Raw genomic sequence first — 25,976 nt, 5'->3', positions numbered from 1 at the left:
AAATCGTTGGATTTCCCCCATTAAGGCAGTGATCTTCTCAGTCCCCTTCTATATTCACTGAATCCCCCTACCTTTAAATATCTGTATCAATTAAATATTCTATTAATGAATACAATCACTAACATTTTAAAGGCACCTTTATATCTGTTCAGAAGTCAACCTAATTTTTTCAATATTATTTGTCTTAAAAGAGCAATTTTCTCTATTGTCAAGCTGCTGTTTTCTGATAGTATGCAACTCAATATAGCACAATTCTAAAATAGAGGTTCATGCTGATTTTAATATAGGGAATGTAATTCTCTTCAAGAATTTTCATTTTGAAAAAAAAGTAGTATGATATTTGCATATTTCTCATCTTTGAGTGCTTTAACATTTGAAATGCTTAATTGGGTTTTGATTGTGTTGATTTTTATAATAAAAACATTACTTTTGTGTCTTTTGCCTCCTAAAGAAACTTCTTTGAAACATTTCCTGAAATGAATCAGAAAAAAATTATCAAATTATCACTATATGAAATGCGAAACATGACACCACTTTAAGCTTTATTTAGTTGGCATGCAAACAGTTATCCCAGGGAGGAATCAGTTTATGTAATGTTAATTCTGGAAGATGCCCTTTTTAAGCAGAGTACAAATCATGTTTAAATCATAAATCCTATTTGGGTATAGCAATAGTAATAGCACTTAGACATATACTGCTTCACGTTGCTTTACAGCCCTCTCTAAGCCATTTACTGAGTCAGCAAATTGCCCACAACAATCTGGGTCCTCATTTTACCGACCTTGGAAGGATGGAAGGCTGAGTTAACTTCGAGCCATTTGGAATCAAACTCCTGGAGTGAGCAGTGAGTTAGCCTGCAGTACTGCATTCTAACCACTGAGCCACCACAGCTCAGTATGTTTGTTTAAAAGATCTATGGAACCTTCATTATGATAATTGATTGACATCTAGCTTTGCCTCTTGTGTCCCAATCCTGTATCACAGTGTTTCTCCATGTACGATGGCAGGTGTGTAAACTAAGATTTCCTTTCCCTCTGTCCAAAGGATGACGATCGTTGCAATCAAATGTAGAAAAGTTACTTGAGGCAAAACCTGATATAAAGAAACTTGCTGGTCTTTTTTTTCAGCATCAAGTTGCCTTGTTGCAAGGAAAAGAAACAGATGTTCACTATTTGCATGCTTGATAGCTTACCCTCCACCACTAAAGTTAACATGGCAAGTGGAAGGATGATTCCCTAGCCTAATCGTCCTCTCAGCCTTCTTTCATTATGAACTTTTGATCAAAAGACAAGGCTCAGCTAGTTTTCAGATTTCATCTGGTTCTATTCATTATGCAGCATATCTTCAGGGACTCAAGCAGCCATAAACAAGAGAAACATGTGCTGTGGGCTCCTCTGGCTGCTCTTTTCTGGATTGCCTGAGCGCATTGTGGTGTATTTTTCCCTAGATTCTAACAATGGCCCTATTAATCAAAAGGAATCAAGCAAACTGCACAATGAAGAAGGTCATACGGGATTAACATATTATACACTTGTTTGTCGAAAAGATTCTGCCAATTCAGGGGATAAACAAGGAGATCTGATTGCTGCATAGAACTGCCATAATCTTGACTGGGGGTGGAGGAGAGGTGAGAGAAATATTCATATACAATGCAAAGAAAGAAAGGAACATTTTTTGCTTCCTAGTTTTGATAAAGTTGTTAAGTAATAATACTAGATACTATTACTGTATTATTGCATTGTTGAACATCCATAAAGCAAATTATAGCAACATTTGAGAGACAAGGGCAATTGTTTCATTAAAACATATATATGACTAAACATATGATTAATCTATCCACATTGTCAAATTATTTTGGAAAGAAGAGGATGAGCTAAATGGAACTTGAGTTTTGTTATATTGTTGTCAGTGGAAAAAATTAGCTCAAATGCCTTAAGGGTGAAATGGTACAAGTGACATTTTGCCACTGTGCCCTGGCAAAAATAAGGTTAATGTTTGTCATTAGTCTCCCTGAGTTTTTGCATTTAGTTTTGAATGAAAAATTTCACAGCAAAATTTAAATTTGCATTTTCGATCTGAGGCTTTTGAAAAACTGGGATATTTAATCAGCACGTTTGTATCTGCCAACATGTTTCATTTCTTTGCATTCTGGCAGACTTCAAACATAAATACTGGCCTGCAGGCAAAGCTTACCAAAGAAAGCCTGGCACAGAGAAATGTTTTTTCAGAGGTGGTTATGAAAGTTTTGTGTTTGGTTTTATTGGTGTTTACTCCCCAATTCCTTATCTGCAATATTCAAAGGGCATGTGCAAGTTCACTGACTTCTAGCAATATTCATCTATCATATTCCTAGATGTCCCTAGTCAATCCAAGGCATGGTAGCTAATTGCAATAATTCTGGACAAGGTTTGGGTATAGAGGATTGAATTCTGAGAAGAGAAAACAAATAGTGCATTATATGGAAAAAGCAATGGCAAACAATTCTACAGCAATCCAATTTTCTAATCATTTATCTGCAGAACAGGCCAGTGAACTTAGCATTATGTATTTATGAGTAGACATATCTAAAATTCCAGAGTTAGGCAAAATTATGCTCAACTAATGTGCATAGAGTTCATTATTTATATAGAAAATCCATGCTATGTGATTTTAATTGATTGAAATAGTTTAGAACAAAACAGAATGCCTGATATCTAATTTTGTCACAATTCTGTTGTGCCTTGATGAAAAATTAATCTACGTTCAAACCTCCTTTATTCATATTTATTGGTTAGCCTGTGTTGAATAGTTCTGTTCATATATATGGAATTTTACTAAATACAGTAGATTCTATGAATGCCAATAAGAAAATAATAAACTCCCTCCCCCTTAATTAAGCTCCAAAGAGCAAGTTATTATTACTAGTCCTCCTGTGGAGAAGGAGATTAGAGGTACAAAATTAACCTGAAAATTCTATTTTTTACAGCAATGCAATGTTTGTATATCTCTATCAGGATTGTTTGTATATTTATTAAAATGACAAGTATATGATGATAGATAAATTAGTTTTTTTAAAATTGAGAAAAAACTTGTTCAGAGGATGAAAATGGAATTAATTGAATAATCTTAAAGTGACATGAAGAGGTTCTTGAGAAGTTTTACTACAATCTATTTGTCTCTCTGGAGACTAAGCAAACTATTTTGCTTAGCCATTTCCTTTAAATTTATTCCTAATAAAACAAATAGAACATTGGCACGAATGCTTTGGACATTCTTTGGGGCAGGTCACAGGCAGCTTGCTAACTTCTCAGTGGGAACCTTCAATGATGTAAAAAAGATGCTGAGACTCTAGAAAGAGTGCAGAGAAGAGCAACAAAGATGATTAGGGGAATGGAGGCTAAAATATATAAAGAACAATTGCTGGAATTGGATATGTCTAGTTTAATGAAAAGAAGGACTAGTGGGTGACATGATAGCAGTGTTCCAATATCTCAGGGGTTGCCACAAAAGAGGGAGTCAAGCTATTCTCCAAACCACTTGAGAACAGGACAAGAAGCAAATGGTGGAAACTAATCAAGGAAAGAAGCAACCCAGAACTAAGGAGAAACTTCCTGACAGAACAATTAATCCAGTGGAACAACTTGCCTCCAGAAGTTGTGAATGCTCCAACACTGGAAGTTTTTAAGAAGAGATTGGACACCCATTTGTCTGAAATGGTATAGGGTTTCCTGCCTATGTAGGGGGTTGAACTAGAAGACGTCCAAGATCCCTTCCAACTCTGTTATTGTGTTGTGTTGTGTTGTGTTGTGTTGTGTTCTATTCTATTCTATTCTATTCTATTCTATTCTATTCTATTCTATTCTATTCTATTCTTCAGAACCCTGAGTTTTCCATTTTTTTCTCACAGCTACATTGTTATGTTCCCATGAGAAAATGACTTGAATAGTAACAGCAACCTCTAGCCTCAGTCATTTCTCTTTTTTGCCTTCAATAACAGACTTTCCCCTAGGTCTGCATACCTAATGCCTTTATACAAAGTTGTACAGTCTTTTACCCATTGGACAGGAACTTTCTCCTTGAGACATATCATCCATCAGTTTTGTCATTTTCATTGGACTCTTCCAGTGATGCTCAAGAGATAACGCAGTATTTTTAAATAAGGCAGGAGAGACAAAGAATCCTCTTTACCCAGCTGACGTTTATAAGACACATCCTTATGTGGGATGGGGAATCTGGGCAGCAAATCACATAAAAAAAACCCGTCTACCTTTCTAAACACAACTAACGCAAACTGCTACTCATACTGGGAAATGGCTTGCAAATTCTAACAGCAAGTAGCACTGCCTGAATTAATGCTATCTGACCTGTGTGCATTTTCCAACGGTTAGAAACTTACCGTATTTGCCGGCGTATAAGACGACTGGGCGTATAAGACGACCCCCCAACATTTCCACTCAAAATATAGAGTTTGTTATATACTCGCCGTATAAGACTACCCCCTCTTCCACACACCTTCCACTTTTGCACTTTTTTTTTTGACGCACTTTTCTGCTTTGGACAATTTTGAAATGAGCTAATCCAATTTTGAACCAAGAATATGCAAATAGCTATGGAGTTTAGAAATGAGTTTTAAAAATATTTTTTCATTGCTTACCATTAAGCGTAAAATATGTTGTAAATAAAATGAGAACACAGGAAACGTTCTCTTCTCAATACAGCTGATCTCTCTCTCTCTCTCTCTCACACACACACACCAAAAACCCGGACACTGAAAAGGCTGCCAAGGAACAGTATATTCAATGCCTTCTCTTTAATCAAGAAACAGGGAATTCCTTAGAATCTTTTTTTTTCCCCAAGTGGCCCTCTTTAAAAAAAAATATGGAGGTAACACTTTCATTCAAAAAATCTTCCAGTATCTGGAGTCGCTCAGACATATTGAAGTGAGGCAGGAGAGTAAGTGAAATTTGAAATGATCCAGCTACCGTTTTCTTCCCTCCGCCCGAAGGCCATTATCTCCACGTCAAAACGAACGAGGGGAGGCAAAGAAGCCAAACACGCTAAAAGGATCTCTTTATTTTCCTACACAAGGTCACACCTACTTTTCCGCATTCAAAGGACAACCTCTCCTCACCACCACCACACACACACACACACCCCAATACCCGCAAACAATGTTCTGGGCATTAATCACCATTGCTACATTAACCTGGTAAATTTATACCCTGCCTCCCCAGTGTTGCTTTGACGGCAGGATTTCACACAGCGGGCGCTCGCTCGCTCTCTTCTCCGCTCTCCCACCGTTCGCACATGTTGGAAGCACCGCAAAACCTGATAACCCACCCGGGGCTCCCCATCCTTAACCTACAGCCGCCCACATGCAAAACCTGCGTGCAAAAAGAAAAAAAGAAAAAGAAAAGTACGCCGCACGTGAGGATCTTGAATCCTCTCCTCCCACACCGCTAAGGAAGGAAGAGGGGGAAAGGTTGCGCAGCGCGTGGCAGTGACACCCGACACACACACACACACACACACACACACACACCGCTCCCCCAGCCTCCTCCCGGCTGCAACTCAAGCTCGAAGTGGGAGTCGGAGTCCTCCCGGCGTATAAGACGACCCCCCCACTTGGAGGCATGTTTTTCAGGGCAAAAAAGTCGTCTTATACGCCGGCAAATACGGTAGCTTTTCCCATACATACATGAGTGGAGGAGATGAAAAAGAAACAGGATCAATTAGGAAAAAGTCTTTTTCTGTAGGCAGACCAAAGACCCATGGCTTATTTCCCAGAATTTGATGGATCCTAGAGCTTCACATCACACACCAGACCAATGGGGTCTGAGTAGCAAATTGCTGAAAAGGACTCAAGTGGGGTCCCAGCTTGAGACTTTTAATTCAGGTATTAAACTCCCTACTGGCAGTGGTAATTGCCACCAGCCTGTAAGATAGGAAACTGCATCAGCCAATATGATGGAGACTATTTTATTTTTAGAAAACACTGGATGATGGGGGTAAGTGGGTGTTGGGATAATACTTTGGTTCTGCCCATCTCAAATTCTGTCCTAAATGCCACCCACTAGCTGGATCTTATACTTCTGGACTGCCTACATGTTCACAAAATGACTTGCTATGCTCTTCATCCATATCCTCAAGCAGTTACTAGTACATTGCTTATCCTCAATGCGTGATGGTTGGAGAAACCAGCTCAGCTAAAGACCAATAAAAAATCAGTTTACCCAGCTATAAAGTTAGGATGCTAGCCAGTCCCATTTGCCTGGGGTCTGCAAAGCAGGCTAATTTGCCTCTAAAGGTGTCAGTCACAGTCACTGGTGAAACATTAGGAAATCTTTGTCATTAAACATTAAACATTGAAGCTCAGCACTGCACAACTGATAACTGGCCATGAAAGCCTAGAGCAGCAAACTCTTTTATTTCACTGAGTACTTGATATTGCATCCAACACACACACACACACACACACACACACACACACACACACACACACAATTTATTTTGATTTCTATTTCTCAGTCTTACATTAAAAAGGAAGCTTACATGGGTAAAACAATGTAGGCATGTTTAGCAACAAAATAAAAGTAATTTGCTATTGCCAGTTTTCCAGAATACTTTCTGAGTTCCAGTCTACAATTGCAGCTTTGGGCTCTCCCGATTTCATCCTGCTTAGTTCTTCATATATGAGGTTATTTAGTGCAAGTCAGTCTGAAATGATCATAGCTCATTTCCATGTCAAAGTGTTTAGGGCCAAGGTATTCTAAAATCAAATTCTGGCATGGTTATAGGGATTACATTGACATCATAGCACAACCATCTGGCCTGTTTGGGGGCATTTCAGCCCCCATGGACAAGTTTTCTCTAGCTGGCAGTTTGGAATTTATCCCAACTCAGGAACAGATACAGGATATTCACTGTACAAAGTCATCAGAATACAGTGTTAACCAAATAACTGTTTCATTGATCATTTGCCATGAAACACAAAGTTAAAAATAATCAGTTTTATTAACTCAGGTCTTCTCAGATTAGCATCAAACTTTTTCTTCACCTTCCACCTGTTTCCCCCTTTAAAAAAAGCTTGTTGCATTCTTTCTGATACACAGTTCAGGCTATGATAGTCCACTTTCATGTAAGTTTTGCATTTTTATATCAATTACCTTTTAAAGAATGTTTTTTTGCCAAGAAACATTAAAAAGATTGCCCTTGCCTTGAATTCCTCCTGTATTGTGCAAGCACTTAATTATCAATTTGTGGCTGAGAAATTTTCAGTTTGTATAGCATACTGGGCTATTTTCCTTTTCTATTATTGCTGGAGTGCTTCTTACATTATTTTAAGCTGTACTGAGTGTATCATTGTCCTGCTGATCTGCCACATTGCTTTCCAATTGTGTTCGTAACCAATAACAATGAATGTAGCTATGTTCAATAACTAGACTGAATTCTGAATCTTGTAATATAGGCTTAATGATTGGAAGGAGCACTGTGGTTGCTGCTTATATTTTCTGAGAACAGTTGGTTGCACTCATTACCTCTACCTAAGAAATTGAGGAAAATCTGCAAATCCTTCACTTATCAAAAATATGGCTAGGTAAACATTAGGGATCCAGTTTTTGTTTTTCAAATAAACTTCAACTCTTCTCTTTCTCAGACAACTAACCCATCTGGAGGTCACTAAACTGAGAAAGACTGCTGTGTAATCAATCTTTCATTCATCCATGGGATGAGTTGTTAGCCCAATTTAATGTAATCTCTTTATATTGCTGACAAATAAATTTGTTAATTTCAAAAGTAATTTCCACTTTTTATATTTCAATAGTGAAATATGTATAATCATGATGATGTAATATGCATTTATCCATATAATCATATATCTACCCACCAAACTATTCCCATTTGGGGTAATACAGATTATGTGAAGTGTAGAAAGGCAATATAAGATAGTAAGATACAGAAACTGAAAAATCCAATTTAGGGAAGATATTTAAGACAATGCTATGACTTAGATAAATGAAAGCAAGGGGCTGCTAAGTTTTTCATTGGCTTTTTTTTTACACAACAAGGGAAGGAGATCATTTGGCCCAACAATAGTCCAGAATAATAACATTATTTTTTTGCGGAGCGGGGAGGGAGTAACTTTTTTTGTGTGAACTTTGAACGAGAGGGAGTGTCAATGTTCCAACTAACCAACTCCAAACCAATAAACTCCGAGACAAACATTTCCTCAAAGTTCCATTTTATTAGAGTTGTCATATTGGCACATCTGGGAAAACCCAAATCTGAGAGTTTTGGGTTTTCCCTTTCCCAAAATAAAATCAACGACCTATTCCCTGCACCCATAAGTCCATCACATGGCCCAATCAAAACTTTGTCCCAACTGGAGACATCCCTCCAGTCACTCCCCTCTAGGTGCAGGGCACATGTCTTTGACTCTCTTTTGTTGTGTCTAATCTTCTACTTCACTATGAAATCCCCCCTCCCAAATTCCCAAGCACTGAATGTGGCAGCCTCAAAGCTTCCAAGTAAAAAAATGGCTTCCAAGGCTGATTGGGAGCATGTTAGCAAATTAGATCAAAGATGCAGCTTACCATTATGCACTGCAAGGTATTTCAGATTCACAAATGGACTTCTCTATTGCTCTTCACAATGGACATCATTTGAAATGGTGAAATGATACAGTTCGTAGAGTCACTGACACAACAGTCAGGAGCAGATATAAATTAAATTGTTCTGTGACAAAGGTAAGATCCTGTCCCCTTCCCTCCCCAATGCACAGACAGATATCAAACATACTGTATATCTCTATATGTTTCTGGCAGTTCCTATATAGACTTGTGATTGGATCAGATCCTAGCCTAGCAATCAAAGAGGCAATCTCTGCTTTTGCTGAATAAACAGTGAGGCTTTCTTGGCAATTACAGTCTAGGGTTAACTCTTGAAAGGATAAGATGCACACTATGCCAAGAATTTTCCAAAGTTGGAATAAGATGATGGGGATGTAGGGGGTTAAGTAGAAAGATGTGTAGAACATACTAAACAGATGCATCTGAAAGCCATTCTGACTTACACATTTGTGAGTCAGCAGTATCAAAGAAACCCCTTCCCCCCTTGCCACTTTGAACAGGTACCTTCCCAAAGGAAAGCCTCATTTACAGGAAAAAGGATCATTAGTAGGAATGCTAATTTGACAGCCTGTTAACCATCTTAATAAATATCTCACTGCAGAATTTAAGAATATTCATTCTATGGTGCTGAAAGGTCTTTTTTTGGAATGCAGTGGGTATTGCAATCTTCAGGTATTGGGGTGGAAGGATGAAGCCCCTCTGGGAATAGTAAATGAATGGCTCCATTAGTCAAAGTGGTAGCTTTTTCATTTCGGTGTGTTTATTACTCTACTTCCATACCTGGTCAAAATGATTTATTACCAATCTCCATATTTTATTATCTTGCCTTACACATCTTTCATCAAAGGAACTGACAATTATTCTCAGCAGTCGTTCTAATAATAAAAGAAGTCTGTTAATATGAATTCCTCCATAGGCCATTTAATATTCATTATACCCAGATAAGATAAATGATTTATGCTGTGGAAGTAGAAGGAAGAGAGACCTATGACTCTGTAGAGAACTGAAATCTTCAGGTATGGGCAATAGTACCAGATTATATCTCAATCATGTCAAGTGACCCATGTTGAAAATGAGCTCTGAGCACAGCCTGAACACAAAGCCTTTTCGCTTTTTGCATAGAAAGCTGAGTCTTCTCTCCTTCTGTACTATCCAAATTGACATCCATTTTGACCATAAGTGAGAAGCACATAAAAACCCTAAAAAGGGTTTTGCTGCTATTCAAAGAATAACATATTTCTTGAGGAAGAAATGTCTGTCCCTGTTGTTCATTATACCAGTTTGCCAGTGTGTTTGCATTAGTGATAGGTATATTGGCAAAGGGGAGGGAAAGGAAACTGAGGTCAAACGGAAATTTGAAATACCAAGAGTACAACTAGTGATCAGTCAATTATTAGCAATGACTGTTCACAAAAGTAACAGCAGGAAGAGAGGATCCAGACCCTGTAGCCACCAGTTAAACAATTTATATACCAGCAATATGAAATCTTTAGCCCAATTCAAGCCATAGTTATTCCTCTTGGTGAATTGTAACTTAGCAGAACAAGAACTCTGTACAAAACAGGTCTAGTTCATGCAGGTGCTGAGATACTGATATGTCTAGAGATTTTGAAACTATGTCAGTCTCTGAGGCAGGCCAGTTCAGGAAATGGCATGGTAGGGTTTCCAGGAATGTTATTTGTTATGGAAAGGTAGAATTCTGAAAGCCAGTATAACTTCTTCTCTGTTCCATCTTATAGACAACTTTTGAATTATTTGTAAAAATAATAAACTTGGATACAGATAAACAAATGGAAATGAGGCTGTTATGAGTTTCTCACTTTCTCAAGACTGTATAATTTTTTTTCTAAAAGCACCCCTCCCTTTTAATGGCTCTCTTATTCTTCCCTTCTTTCCAAGATCAGCTCTGTTCTTTACAGTGGCAAGACTTGTACCTAATAATTCTCCTATGCAAATGAGCAGAAATAGCATTGCTTCCATGAGCTGGAACACATTTGCGGATGGCACCTTTTTCTTCTTCTTTAAAAAACATGTACACTCCTCATATGGCCTGCCATATGGTTGGTTGCCCCTGCTATGAGAAGGAATACACACATAATCTTCAACAAACTTTTAATATAAATAAATCCATCTACATTTCTGTACATTAGAAGTCTGTTGAAGATTACATAGATTACTACCCCTTTTAACAGCTTTTCAAAACAGTTCCACAATTAGTATCTGGATGATTAAAAGATAGTTTCCCCCTCATTCCTATCCATACTTGTAGATGGACTTGTATACTTACTGAGGTAATGAAACACAAATGTGGCCATTCTGGGCAGTAGGCTACTTAATATTAGGGTGCAAAAAGGCCAATGTAATCTTACTATTCTATATCCTTAAAGCTTTACACCACCACCACCACCACCACCACCATTTCTAGATTCCAGCAGTTAGTAGTCCCCTTTCATGGATGCCTGCACAAAGGAAAACATTTCATTTGTCATATTAGGCTTGACGGCAAACTATTTTTGTTGTTGCATTAAATGCAGTGGCAGTGTCAACTGAATTGTGCTAACCTCTCTGAGAAATTGCATGAATCAGCAATGTAGCAAAACCCATAAGCCAAATTGCAGGGAACTCTTCTCTTTTTGTGCCTTTTGGATGATTGCACTAAAACTACTTCCAAATAAGCTGTGCAAGCTGCCACCCCAGCTGGAAAGACTTCTGCTTAGCAACCTATAAGCATGATTCTCAACAGCTTTAAAAAGTTATGACTAATTCTATTTAGCCTCATTGTAAAGTAATGCCATTGGCCAGCCAATAGTTTTCCTCATTAGATGAATAGAATGGCTCTCAAATTATCATAAAAGTCTCTCTTAACCCACTTTTAATGAGGCTATTTCAGTTCTATGGGTCTCCTGCCAGATGCAAGATAGGAATGTAATATGTTCCATGAATACACTTGCTGGTTTCTTATGGAAGAAACCAAACAGCACAACTATCAACATTTCAGAATATAGCATGGACTTAAGCATCATATCTGTTTCTATGCATGTAACAGTATGATTAGTTTTCAACCCAGAATGCATAATTCTCTTATTGTGTTACCACATTGACTGAGAATAATGATAAACAAGTTGTTTTGGTATATCCAGATGAGGTTTCTATTGTGCAGTCACCCCATCTGGTTGATATAATTTAACAGGAATAGGAAAACATCATATGTATTTTGCCAGCATTTTCCCTTTTTTAGAATAAATCTTTGACCAAGAAGGAAAAAAAGAGTAGTTGCTTGACATCTATTGACTTATTGTGCTAGAATGCACTCTACCTAAACACCTTAGCTGGCATTTAATTTTCTTTTTTCAGAAAGTTTCTAACTGTAAGAGATCATCTTCTTTCTTGAAACAACCAACAAAACAACATCTGGATGGTCACAGTGATTCTCACCAATTATTCTGAAAAGGCTTCCAGGCTTCATTTGCCAACTGTTCACATTAGGTGGCTAAATTGGATTTAACAGATTCAGCTAAGTCTTCTTTCTACTTCTTAGGTGATACTTGACATCACTGTAGGATTCCTGAAAGCCCTTCTTCCAACTTTCTATTCAGTGTTCTTAGTGCTGGAAAGATTAAAAAAAAACCTAAGAGAGAGGTGGAGGTGAAGGTAGTTATATTGGGACCGTTCTTATGGGATCGGGAGTGCATGAAATTGTGGACAGAGAATGGAAAGCAAAAGATTAATTTCTCTCTGTTTTGGAGCTTGGAGTGTGTCAAAAAAAGGCACATCCCACTTGAGTACTTTGGTTTAGTGGAGTTAAAAAAAAAGCAGTTTCCTGAAGTGGGTGGCTTTGTTTTTTAAAAATCAATTCCATTTTGAAAAAGGCAGTTATCAGAATAATTAATGAGAAAAAGTGGGCTATATAGGCATTGATTAAACTGCTGGTTGTTTTAAACCCATACTGCCTTGAGTGATAATAGTAATAACAGGGTGCAAATAATGAGCACCATAAGATAAAACAATGATTTTTGCATATTTAATTATTTGAGTCTGTATTCTCACAGAGAACATGCAATTTTCTATTATTAAGCAGATGAAAAAGATAACAATATGAACTGTAATCAAATGAACAAGCCAACAAATACTAAAACAGTCATCCTGAGCTTCACTGGCTATGTCAAACTCTGAAATGTTTTCTTGTGAAATCTACACATAGAACAGGAAACCACATGTCCAAGAACACATGATGCAAAGAAGTCAGCAAAGAAGTGAGATGAAAGAAATTGTATAATTCCCCCCTTTGTTTATTCAACCTAGATGCTGAATGAAATGAAGGAAGCTGCAGTGGGAGAAGATAAGCATGGGTTTGCAACTGGATAGCAACAGCACTATAACACTTAGACATATATGTGCTAGTTCATAGTGCTTTATAGCCCTCTCTAAGAGGTTTACAGAGTCAGCATATTGCCGCCAACAATCTGTATCCTCATTTTACCAACTTTGGAAGGATGGAAGGCTGAGTCAACCGAGAGCCAGTCCGAATCAAACTCCTGGCAGTGAACAGTGAGTTAGCCTGCAATATGTATTCTAACCACTGTATCACCATGGCTCCTTGAAGGAGGCAATGTCAATAATTTGTACCATGCTGGTGATATTATTCTGACAGCTTGAAATGCAAATGACCTGGAAACTCTAGCAATGCAAGTCAAAGAGCACAGTGAAAAAATGAGACTATAATTAAATACAGAAAGAAAGAAAACCAAATTAATGACAACAGGTATAGCAACTAGCCTTAGAATTGACAATGAAAAATATTGAAATGATAAACAGTTTCTGCTTTTAGAGGACTGACTATATTAAAAGATCCAGCAGTTGGGGCAAACCCCACAAATTAATCATATTAAGGCCTTGGAAAATATAGATGTCATACTTACAAAGACCAGAATCAAAGGTGATGGTTTTATTTGTGAAACTCACTAGATATGTTTGCTTTACTTTGAAGAAGCATGATAGAAAGAATACCAATGCTTTTGAACTTGGGAGAGATTTCTAAGAATACAATGGAAAGCAGAAAAAAAAAAGGATCACAGAAAAATTCAGAGTTCTCATTCAAGACACAAATAACTAGATCCAAATTATCATATTTTGGAAATACGATTATACAAAGACACAACTCCCTTGAGAATCCCATAATGCTGGGAATGGTGGAAGAAAAGATAAATGGTAACCAGAAGCCAGATGGAGGACCTGATTAGGATAAAAATGATTTTTTTAAAAAATTGCAGTAAATAAAAGGTGTGGTTGAAGACAGATTATCTTGGGGCAATTGTACCTACGTGGCTACTAAGAATTGGCAGCATTTAATTGTTTGAATTGATATTCCTGTCTGATCCAGAGAACAAAACACTTTTATATGTGTTTGGAAATAAGCAGTTTTCAAAGATGCTTTTGCCCTGTGTAATAAAGTGTTAGTAAACACCCAATAGTGTTGATATTTTTGGAAGAAAGCTACATTGTATTCTATTCTCTAATGGCAACCGGACTGTTGCCTTTTATCATCCTCATCCCCAGCCACAAAAACTACTCTCAGATGAGCATGTCTAAATTTCTTTTGATAAATTTCTTTTGGTATGTTTGATAAAATTTTCGTTCTTCTCATGCATAAACACAGTTAAAATGCATAAAATAGATGTGCAATCTTTACAAAACCCTGCAAAGGATCTGCTCTTAATCTAAAGCTCATTTGAATGCAGGAGAGTCGCTTTGGAAAGTCAAGGGAGAGTGGATACAAATATAATCATTCAATGGTGGTGGCGGCAATGCGTGTGCATAATAAATCCCTACATTTATTGAGTCCTGCTGTGTTCAATGGGGCTTATTGCCTAGTAGGTGTGTTTAGGATTACAGCCAGAGCAACCCTATGAATTTGTAATGCCAATGGTCCATTAGCATTGGTGTAACTAAGTCAAGATTGTGTTTTATTTTTTATTAGGAAGTGTATATTCCTCCTTCCTGCTTATGTTCAATGTCAGGGCTGTCAAACTTCTGGCCTGTGGGCCAGATGTGTTATGCGCTGGCCACACCCACCCCTGGTTTAGCAAAGGGGGGGGGGGAAGTCCTGATACATTACATGATGCTGCCATGACGACGTAAGTTTGACAGCCCTGTTCTAAGTATTCCCAACTGTAAAGGGGAGAAGGCATGTAGCAATAAAGACAAATACTCTCACCCCACACAGCATATTAGTGGCTTCTGGAATGTTCTAGCTGTAGAATGACAAGCTAAACCTGCTTCCTCATTGCCTTGGCATGGAAAAAAACAATCCATATTATTATGAGAGATCCTTGGCACTCTCTGAATTTGATTGTTTTCTTGCAGACATTTTATTACCCAAACTAGGTAGTTTCATCAGTTCTAGAAGGGCGTGAGGTTTGTTCTCAATTTGTATTGTAGTGGGTTGCCCTGGTGGGTGTTGTCTTGATCAGTTCTTTGATTGGGCGGTTATCATCATCATCATCATCATCATCATCATCATCATCATCTTTATTGTCAGAGTACAACATATGCACAATGAGATTGGCTGAGCCTCCCTTCATGCACCCCCCCCCAACACAACTCACAGTGAGGACAGAAGTCCCTAACCCAGTCCCAATCTTATTATACTATGTGACCTTGTTGCACAATGCACCGGTCCCACAAGTCTATCAAACATTAGCTTGTTTGGCAGTGTATTGTTTACTTCTTGATTGTTGGTCTGATAGTAATCTTGGTGTTAATCTACCGTGTTTCTCCAACAATACGGCCTCCACCAATAGGAAGCCCCACCATGTTTTATTGGCATAAAATCAAATTAAGCCCCTCCCCCCAAATTAAGCCCCATATTAAACATGCGAAATGGGGGGGGAGAGCGGGGGGGGGAGGGCTTGCCGTTAGTAAGTACTTTTGTTGCATGCCCGGATATGGTGCTGCCTGCGTTGGTGGGGCACTTCATATCGGGAGACCTTCCACCGTTGCTTCTCCCTTCTCCCTTGCTGCCCCTTCTCCCTTGCTGCTGCGGCGTGCGGCCAGTCAGGGCTCCTCCCTGCAACCGGAGCCCTGAGGAGACATTTGGCTTCAGGCGCTCCCGTCTTCCCTTTGCTTTGAAGGTAAAGCGATTATTTTACAAAGCCTCCCCTGCCCGAGAGGGCAGCCCAACCCCACGTGGGGAGGCCTCTTCCGTTCCTCCCGACCTCCCTACGCTGCGCACCTCTGACGCGCCGCTCCCTTCAGCCCAGCGAGCTCTTCCACCTCAAAAAGGCCAGGCGGGCGGCTGCGGAGCAGCAGCAGCGGGTCTGAGCCGCCGCAGCGAAACAGCCACCACCCGTAGCCCGGCGTGGGAGAACGAGCGAGGTTAGCGCCCGCCAGCCCGGGCGAGATTTGGGAACGAGGGGCAGGAGGAGGCCGCACACACCCGCAGCTCACTTTCCCAGCTTTGCCCAGCCCTTACGGCTCTGGTGCGGCCCTGGCAGGATGAGCGGAGGGTCCGGCGGGAGGCGCTCGCTGCCCGCCAGGGCAGCGCCAGAGCCGTAAGGGCTGGGCAAAGCTGGGAAAGTGAGCTGCGGGTGTGTGCGTGCCTCCTCCTGCCCCTCGTTCCCAAATCTCGCCCGGGCTGGCGGGCGCTAACCTCGCTCGTTCTCCCCACGTCGGGCTACGGGTGGTGGCTGTTTCGCTGCGAGCGGCTCAGACCCGCTGCTGCTGCTCCGCAGCCGCCCGCCTGGCCTTTCTTTGAGGTGGAAGAGCTCGCTGGGCTGAAGGGAGCGGCGCGTCAGAGGCGCGCAGCGTAGAGAGGTCGGGGAGGAATGGAAGAGGCCCCGGGAGATTAGCCTCCCCACGTGGGGTTGGGCTGCCCTCTCGGGCAGGGGAGGCTTTGTAAAATAATTTGCTTTACCTTCAAAAGCAAAGGGAAGACGGGAGCGCCTGAAGCCAAGTGTCTCCTCAGGGCTCCGGTTGCAGGGAGGAGCCCTGACTGGCCTGCACGTGGCTGCGCCAAACGCCGCGGCAGCAAGGGAGAAGGGAAAGCAACGGTGGCCCGAACCCGAAGGTCTCCCGAATATCCAAGCTGTCGCCGCCCGCCCACCCACCCGAGGATGCAAGGGGGAAGAATTAAGTCACCCCCGAAAAGACATCCTAGACGTTTTTTCGGGGGTCAAAAAAAAATAAGGCCCGGCCTTATTATGTGAGAAACACGGTATGCTCATCTGGGTATTGACTGATGGTTTTTGTTCCCTTTTGGCTTGTTGATTATCTCTTTTGTACAATATGTCAATATTTTTCATGTCTAGGTGTATTTGGCCAATTTCTCAGAGTGCTAGGCTTCCAGGAATTTTCTAGTACAGGTAGTCCTCAACACCAGTTGGTTTAGTGACCATTCAAGGTTACAATGGCATTGAAAAAAGTGACTTATGACTGTTTTTCACACTTATGACCATAGTGGCATCCCCATGGTCACATGATCAAAATTCAGACACTTTGCAAGTGACTCATATTTATGACAGAGGTCAAATAGGGAAGCCAGGTTCACTTAATGACTGTGTGATTCTTAGTGATTGCAGTGATTCAGTTAACAAATGTAGCAAGAAAGGTCATAAAATGAGGCAAAATTCACTTAAATGCCTCACTTAGCAACATATATTTTGGGCTCAATTGTGGTCTTGAGTCGAAGATTACCTATTTATTTAGACTTGGTTTGGTCTTTGATAATCATGGTTCCCCATTTGAAACTATGGTTAAGTCTGTCCATGTGTTATGAAATTAAGGAGTTTTCATCATGTCTGCTGACTGTTGGTGTTCATGGATGTGCTCTGCTACTCTTCTGCCTGTTTGTCTTATATAGTGGCTGTTGCAATCTTTATACTATATGTTGTAGATCAGTGGTCCCCAACCTTTTTTGTACCAGGGACCAGTTTCACACTTTTTCAAGGACCGGGGGAAGGAGTCGAGTTTGGTGGTTTGCTTGCAGACGTTTCATTACCTGACTAGGTAACATCTGATGTTGTTACCTAGTCGGGTAATAAAACGTCTGTCAGCAAACCACCAAGTTCAGGGAGCGCCAATGCCTCCTCATTGCAACCCTGAGCGATGACAGATATTCTCTTCTATTGGGACATTTAAAACGGAGGGTTTCAGCTGCAGATTCAGGAACTGCGCCGGGCTGAGGAGCGCCTTCAAAACTGAGTGCTGGGCGGCGGCGGCCCACGGCTGTCTCCGTGGCTCAGGACAAGTCCCTGCAGGATGGCTGAGAAGCCCCGCCTCTCGGCCCTGCCTTCCTCAGCCCCATCCTCAGGTGTCTGCCTCGTTCCTCTCAGTTGCTCTCTCGCTCCTCCACCAGCCCAGGAAGAAACTGTTTCAAAGAAGCCGGCAGGGTGGCTTTCCTGTCGGCGCAGCTCCCAAGCACTGTTCACTTCACCCCACGCCACCGCCAATCAATCCAGGTTCAATCCAGTGCTCGTTCTGCCTGCCTGCCTGCCTCGTTTCTGGTTGTTTGGAGAAGCTTGGCTGAGAATAATAACCATTCGCTCTTTTTCTCAGCCGAAGCTTCTCCGAAACAACCAGAAATGAAGGCAGGCAGGCAGGCAGGCAGAACGGAGCACTGGATTGAACCTGGATTGATTGGCGGCGGGTGGGGGTGAACGGCGCTCGGGAGCTGCGCCGACAGGAAAAGCCACCCTGCCGGCTTCTTTGAAACAGTTTCTTCCTGGGCTGGTGGAGGAGCGAGAGAGCGACTGAGAGAGGAACGAGGCGGGAGGAAACCGAAGCCACTGAGCCGGAGAGCAGGACAGGCTTTGGTTGCTTCCTCCCTCCCCTTCTTTCATTTGTGTCCTTGATCCCTGATCCCAGCAGCATTCACCGAAGGCGAAGAAAGCCGCCATTTTTATTTTATTTTTTATTTTTATTTCTTTGCGGCCCGGTGCAAAGTGATCCACGGCCCGGTACCGGTCCACGGCCCGGTGGTTGGGGACCCCTGTTGTAGATGATTCTTGTTTTTTCTTCTGGGGACGTTGGGTCATATTATCCTTCACACACTTAGCTTTGCCTGCTGGATCCACAGATTTCAGAGAATGATCCTCAACTATCTTGTTATCTTTAGAATGAGTTTCATATTCTAGCTACACCTACGCAACTCTGAAGATGTAGAAGCTGGAATCTATGATATCTTCAAAGCCTGCAAATAGCATTTTGACAGGAAGACACATAGAAAAAGAAGACTTTAGTAGGGTATCCTGGCTAGCTAGGGTAGCCAGGCAATTCCCGTGGAAAATTGGGGTTGGCTTTCCCCTCTTCACACAGTCCATATGAATGCTTTGCCACTTTCCACAATAGGCCTCCCTCCACTCTCCATTTTTGCTTCTTTGGGCTCAGCTTATGATCAAACAATAACCAAATTGATTTGAAACCTTGATAGTAGGCCTCCTTAACTATGAAAAACATTAAGTGGCCAGTCAACAGAGAAGAGACAGACTCACAGATGTAGTCATGGTGAATGGCAGAGAACATTGGCCAGTCCTTGCTCCTGAGTGCAGAGCCTCACTCTTATGATGGTTGCAACCAGCAAAGGGTTTGAAGAGGGTGTCTGTGTAAGTGAGAGGCAATGGCTGTTGCAGTCAGTCATTTTCTACTGAACAGTATGAGCAGCTTATATGAACTAGTCCTAGAAATAGGACTACCAGTCTTTGATACTAAACTGGGTTTCTATGCTTTTTAATGTCACAAAATAGAAGAGAAAGCTTCCCCACCCTGCTCCTGCTGAGGATGAATTTACTATTACACATCTGCCTAATACTTTGTAGAGATACAAATATCCAGTTTAAAAAAGTTTGATAGTTTCAATAGGAATAGATACTTCCAAAAATTGAATCGTCAATATGGAAGGGACATTTCTGTGGGTCAATCAAACTTAAACACCAAGAAGAGAACTGGTATGTATATGTATATTCTATTAATTTCTGACACAGAAAGCTACAAAACATTTGCCAGACCAATACTCAAATACAGCTCATCAGTCTGGAAACCACATTACGTATCTGATATTAACACAGTTGAGAAAGTCCAGAAATATTTCACAAGAGTTCTACACTCCTCTACTTGTTGCAAAATACCTTATGCCACCACACTTGAAATCCCAGACCTAGAAAACCTAGAACTACGCCACCTTTGGTCTGATCTAAGTATAATATATAAAACCATACATTGCAATGTCCTACCTGTCAACGAATACTTCAGTTTCAACCATAACAATACAAGAGCAAACAATAGATACAAACTCAAGGTTAACCGCACCAAACTTGATTGCAGGAAATACGACTTCAGCAACAGAGTGGTCAATGTCTGGAATATTCAACCGGACTCTGTGGTTTCTTCCCCAAACCCCAAAAACTTTAACCTTAGACTGTCTACTATTGACCTCACCCCTTTCCTAAGAGGTCTGTAGGGGGCGTGCATAAGCACACCAAAGTCCCTGTCCTATTGTTTATTTTATTTTTCTTATATGTACTCATTTCTTGTACCCATAACTATGTTTATCCTTATACCTATTATCTTGTAAGTGATTGACAAATCAAATAAATAAAAAATAAATAAAATAGTAGAATGTCAATGTTTACATTTTGTCCTACTTATGATACACATTTTGTTTCTGCTTCCCTCTGCCTGTCATCATTCTGAGTAATGAATTCAGGGAGTCATGACGCTGATAATATTTGCTGGTTCAAAAGATCCTTTATCGAGTACATTATATCGGCACTTAGAAAGGTGAAACTAGCTCTAAATTATTACCATGCTCAGGGATAGTTAAAAGAATAAGATCTCCCCACCCCATCCCATCCCGCCTCACCCCTTTGTCCCTCAGATCACATAGGCCAATAAATCCAGGTGTAGGTTAATTTAACTTCTACAAATGTCTGTTGAAATGACCTTGGTTCACATGCCACCTGGGAGATGTTATGACTAGCCGGCTGACGCACCACATTCCTGAGTTCCCCTCATGCTCTCCCCCTCCCCGCTCAAATGGCAACCAAGAAATGATGCAGAAGTAAGCGTGGCTTCAGCTGAAATAGTTTTGCAGACACTGCCCATACTAGACTGCTGGAAAAAGGGCAGACCCCTCTGATCTAATTGCTTGTGTTTAGTTAAATCCAAGAGTCCTCCACTTCAACTTGCACCCAGCAGATCTCAGCCTCCTCCCCAATTTGATTTCCTTCAGGTTTTTTTTTTTTTGAGTTATTCATTTTTTTTACTTCAATGCCCCTCCCTCAAGGAGCTGGACATTGCTTCCAGGTGAGCTCCAGTCCATCTCTAGTTAGGAAGCTGTCATCCAGCCTGCCATGCTTAATGTCAGCTGAACACAACATGAGATGACTTCAGATTTTTCTTTGGGTTGTATCACCTTACTGCTTATACAGAGGCATGCAACGAGAAAATTAAATGTTAATAAGATGTGCCCTGAGCAGTATAATTAAAACTTCAGAGCATTTTAAAGTCTGCAAACTGTCAAGCAGCTCTGTTCTAAGCAGCTCTGCTGGTAACATTTGGGCTTTAAAGAATATATTCCAAGGGGATTCAAAGGTCCCTTGTGCTCTATAAGCATAATTCATGACAGGGATAAAATAAAGCAAGCCATGTACTGAGCTAAAATAAATATGCCACTTGTAAGTACAAGAGAATTACACTAAGTAAAATTTGGCAAATAATTAATGCACACTCTTTCTAAGCAAGACCTTTTTCAATATATAAATTGAGAAAGACTTATATAAAATGCATTTGTTGCAGACAGTTGCTGGGCATATCCCTTGCTTGCTAATGAGGCTAAAGATACCAGTGTGATAAGTGTTGTCAAGGAAAATGTTGCTTGGTAAGAGACAGCAGTTCTGGATTGCTTCTGGAGAGGCAGCAGGAAAATGACTGCTTGAAATAGCAAGCTAGAATTCAAGAGGCTAACTTGAAGCCAAAGTGATCACAGGGCTAATTTTAATAACATAACACAGTCTTCCAGGGCAGAGCAAGAGAGAGAGAGAGAGAGAGAGACCATCACAGCACTTCAGCTGACTTGTTGATGCCTGAATGCTGCTGCCATGCATTGACTGAGAGACCTTAACTCAATTGCACTGATTTTTAGTTCCTGCTAATAATTTAGAAAATCTGCCACAAATGTGGGGAAAATGGCTGCCTGCCCATTACATAAAACTTATCAGTGACATGTTTTGCATTTAATTGATTTCATTTCTTCTCAGGAGAAAGCAATGTGATTTAAGAAGGGGAAAACCAAAATTCACAGACTAAGAACTGAGCCCCATCATTTAGTGACTGTTTTTTTTCTACTAGATCTTTAAGATTTGTCAGCAGCTAATTCACACACTACAACAGTACATCTTGTGTCTGTCTTTCTGTCTTCCTTGCTTCCTTCCTTGCTTCCTTCCTTGCTTGCTTCCTTCCTTCCTTCCTTCCTTCCTTCCTTCCTTCCTCCTCTCCTCTCTCCTCTCCTCCCCCCCTCCTCCATCCCTCCCTCCTTCCCTTGCTCCCTAAGTAGAGCTTTATACCAGTGGTGGGATTCAATTTTTTTTTACTACTGGTTCTGTGGGCATGGCTTGGTGGGCATGGCAATGGAAGGATACTGCAAAATCCCCATTCCCTCCCCAACCCACTAACCTGCTTCCCAGCTCCGTTCTCCTGTGCAGGTCAACAAAAGAAGATCCAGCCGGTCAGCTGGGACTCCAGAGGCAGAGAATAGATAGGGGCAGGGCCAATCAGAGGTGGTATTTGCTGGTTCTCCAAAGTACTCAAAATTTCTGCTACCAGTTCTCCAGAACTGGTCAGAACTTGCTGAATACCACCACTGCTTTATACTGACAGAATGCTGGAGACATACCAGCCATTAAAATATGACCTCCCCTCCTACAAAAGTTATCATATTCTGCTGATGGAAGAACTAGCATAATTTAAACCAGTGTTTTTCAAATTGAACTTTAGGTGAACTTCAACTCCCAGAATTCCACAGCCAGTATGATTGGGGAATTCTGGGACTTTAGGTTTCATAGGTCTTAAAGTTGCCCCATCTGGAAAACAGTGAGTTAAAGGTTTCAAATGACTTAAATACTAGGAAACCAGATGCCATCAAGCTAATCAAAGTGGCTCATTCCTGCTGTAGGGAGTGAGAACTGAAGCTTCAAGAATGACAAGCAGATTTATATAAATTAATGCAACCTTAATTTAACAACAGCTCTTAAATTGGATTTTCAGACACTTGATTGCCTTGAATCAGTGTTGGTTTTGAGCATTTCCCATCTTTTAGAACTCCCTAGGTTTTCTTAGGAGAATAAGGTAACCTTGATTACAGCAAAAGAAAAAGCAGAAGAAACACGTAAGCAGTAGAAGAACAGAGATTATACTGATAAAATAATTGTTCTGAAATATTTAAATCCAAAAATAAATCAATCAGTAAAACTACTGCATCTTTGCAAAAGTCTTTACATAACAGCTTCTCACAAGGGAAATGATTGCTTTTTGTGCACGGAACAGTTCGTGCATTTCATAATCTACAAAAAGTAGTTTGGTTAAAGAAGTTGATGTCCCCATTTATACAACTGATCAAAAACAAAAAGACGGGAAAAACAATCCTAATTAAATTTTTCCATATTCAAATAACTTAGAGAGTGAATTTCAAATCACATAGATTTGTTTGAACTGCAAGCAAGTCAAATCATTGTTTTTATCATATTCCTGCTGGTTGGGTTCCTATGGCAACAACAACAACAAAGCAACCTGGGGATAAAAGGCTGGGGGAAATATTCTGAAAAAAGGACTAATAAATAGTTCCATGGACTGCCAAAACAATGGGCTTTAAACACAAGTAGAGCCATGGCAGTTCTACACAGCCTGAAACATGAAGCTGAATGCATCCCATCAGCCATACAAGAGGCATGGAGAGACTGATGCACTGAAGTTATTGGAGCAGAGAAATAACATGGGGGGGAAGACTGTTATAATGGCCTGATTCTTACTGAATATCAAATATTTTTGCCAGATGGTTGGAGGCTGTCATATCTAGGACTTAATTTGAATGAGCTGGACAAGACAGCTGGGTGAGTTGAAACCACTCTTATTTATAAGCCCTGACTTTCTCATCAGTTAGAATCCCAAATGCACCCCACCTCTGAAGTATCTTTGTAAGAACTACACTTTTTCATCTTAGAGACCACCAGGCTGAATGCAGTATAACAGATTACACAGAGGCTCCATAGGATTCAGCTTTTGAGACCATGGTCTTACGTAGACCTCCCTGAGAATGTGGCCCTGGAAGTCAATAGGATTGTTTTTAATAGACAGGTATAGATTGTCCTGTGCATTGCCTTCCCTTCTAAGATTTACCCTCTGTGTCTTTGGAAAATAGGGCCGTACAAGCTTCAAATGAGATTAAGAAGTTCTCTGGACCCGTGGACAGGCACGAGCATTTCTCTCTACTATTTATTAAAGCACACAGACACCCATCTTTCAGGCTTCCACATGAGTCTGAAAAAAAGCCTCTTTTTTAGTTAATCAAATCATTAAATCAGCACCTCTTTAATGTGACTGTTGAAAGAATAGCATCTTGGGGTTTGTGCTGAAACAATAACAATGAGATGAGGCTTTTTGAATGGATCACAGAGTGGTGCAGTGCTGAGTGACCTCTTTCAAAAAACTTCTGAAATATACACAGTCCTATGGAACAGTACATTTTCCTTGTTGAAACAGCCTACTCTCCTCATTCCTTAAACAATAAAGGATTTCGCTTCTTCCAGAATGCTATCTATAATGCATATATTGTATTAGGTTCCTTTATCTCAGATAGAATGAATGGTACTGTACACTATCTTCTGTCAGTACAGCAAAATAACAGAATAGCAGAGTTGGAAGGGACCTTGGAGGTCTTCTAGTCCAGGTGTGTCAAACTCACATTGTCATGCTGGCCTCACGTGATGTATTGGGACTCCCCCCCTTCATTAAACTGGGCGTGGTTGTTGCCAGCATGCGACGCATCTGGCCTGAGGGCTGGGGGTTTGACAGTCCTGTTCTAGTCCACCACCACCCTGCTCAAGGAAGAAACACCATACCATTTCAGACAAGTGGTTGTCCAATCTCTTCTTAAAAACCTCCAGTGTTGGAACACCCACAACTTCTTGATGCAAATTGGTCCATTGATTAATTGTTCCAACTGTCAGGAATTTCTCCTTGGTTCTAGGTTGCTTCTGTCCTTGATTAGTTTCCATCCATTCCTTCTTGCCCAGCCTTCAGGAACTTTGGAGAATAAATTGAGCCCATCTTCTTTGTGGCAGCCCCTTAGATATTGGAAAACTGCTATCATGTCACCCCAGTCCTTCCCCCCCACCCATTAAACTAAACATATCCAATTCCTACAACCATTGTTCATATGTTTTAACCTCTAACAACCCCAGAAGTTTTAATTCAACACATCTGGAATGGAAAGGGTAAATGATGAAATGCCAGTACAATTCATGTCATGAGATAGATTAGAATGAGGCTGAAAAATAAAACTGAACTTTTGTGGATGACCCTCCTGCATGGATCATTTGTACTGAGGCCTTTCCCTGTCTCTTCCCTTTGTATGATAAGCTAGTGCAAATATGTTTGTGATATACAGCACTGTACAAAAGTGTTAGGCAGTTGTCCAAAAATGCTATAAATTAAGAATGCTTTCAGAAATGGAAGTGTCAATAGTGTATTTTTATCAATTAACAAAATGAAAAATAAATAAATGGAAGAGAAATCCAAATCAAATCAATATTAGTTGTGAGCACCCTTTGCCTTCAAAACAGCATCAATTCTTCTAGTTACACTTGAACATAGTCCAATTCAAAATAGAGGAAAAATTACCAGCTTAATTTTTTTTAAAGAATATAAAATAAATGGCAAAAAGCTAAATAAGAATTTACCGTATTTATCGGCGTATAACACGCACTTTTTTCCCCCTGAAAATAGGGGCAAATGATGTATGCGTGTTATACGCCGATATAATGTTAAGAAGCCTTCGTGAATGCTGCTGGGATCGGGATCAAGGACACAAATGAAAGAAGGGAGGGAGGAAGCAACCGAAGCCTGTCCTTCTCTCTGGGTCAGCTCTCTCAGTCGCTCTCTCGCTCCTCCACCAGCACAGGAAGAAACTGCTTCAAAGAAGCGGGGGGCTTTTCCTGTCGCTTTTCTCCCCACCCGTCCGCCCGCCCGCCCGCCCGCAGTGCTCCGTTCTGCCTGCCTGCCTTCGTTAATGGTTGAATCGGAACAGCTTCTGGCTGAGTAAAAGAGGCGAATAGTTATTATTCTCAGCCGAAGCTGCTCCCCAAACAACCAGAAACTAAG

This window comes from Notechis scutatus, chromosome 2 (assembly GCF_049901735.1).
Source record: "Notechis scutatus isolate UNSWTSFEM ecotype Mainland chromosome 2, rNotScu1.2, whole genome shotgun sequence".
NCBI lineage: Eukaryota > Metazoa > Chordata > Lepidosauria > Squamata > Elapidae > Notechis > Notechis scutatus.
The sequence above is the reverse complement of the archived record's forward strand: the minus strand, read 5'-3'. Positions refer to the sequence as shown.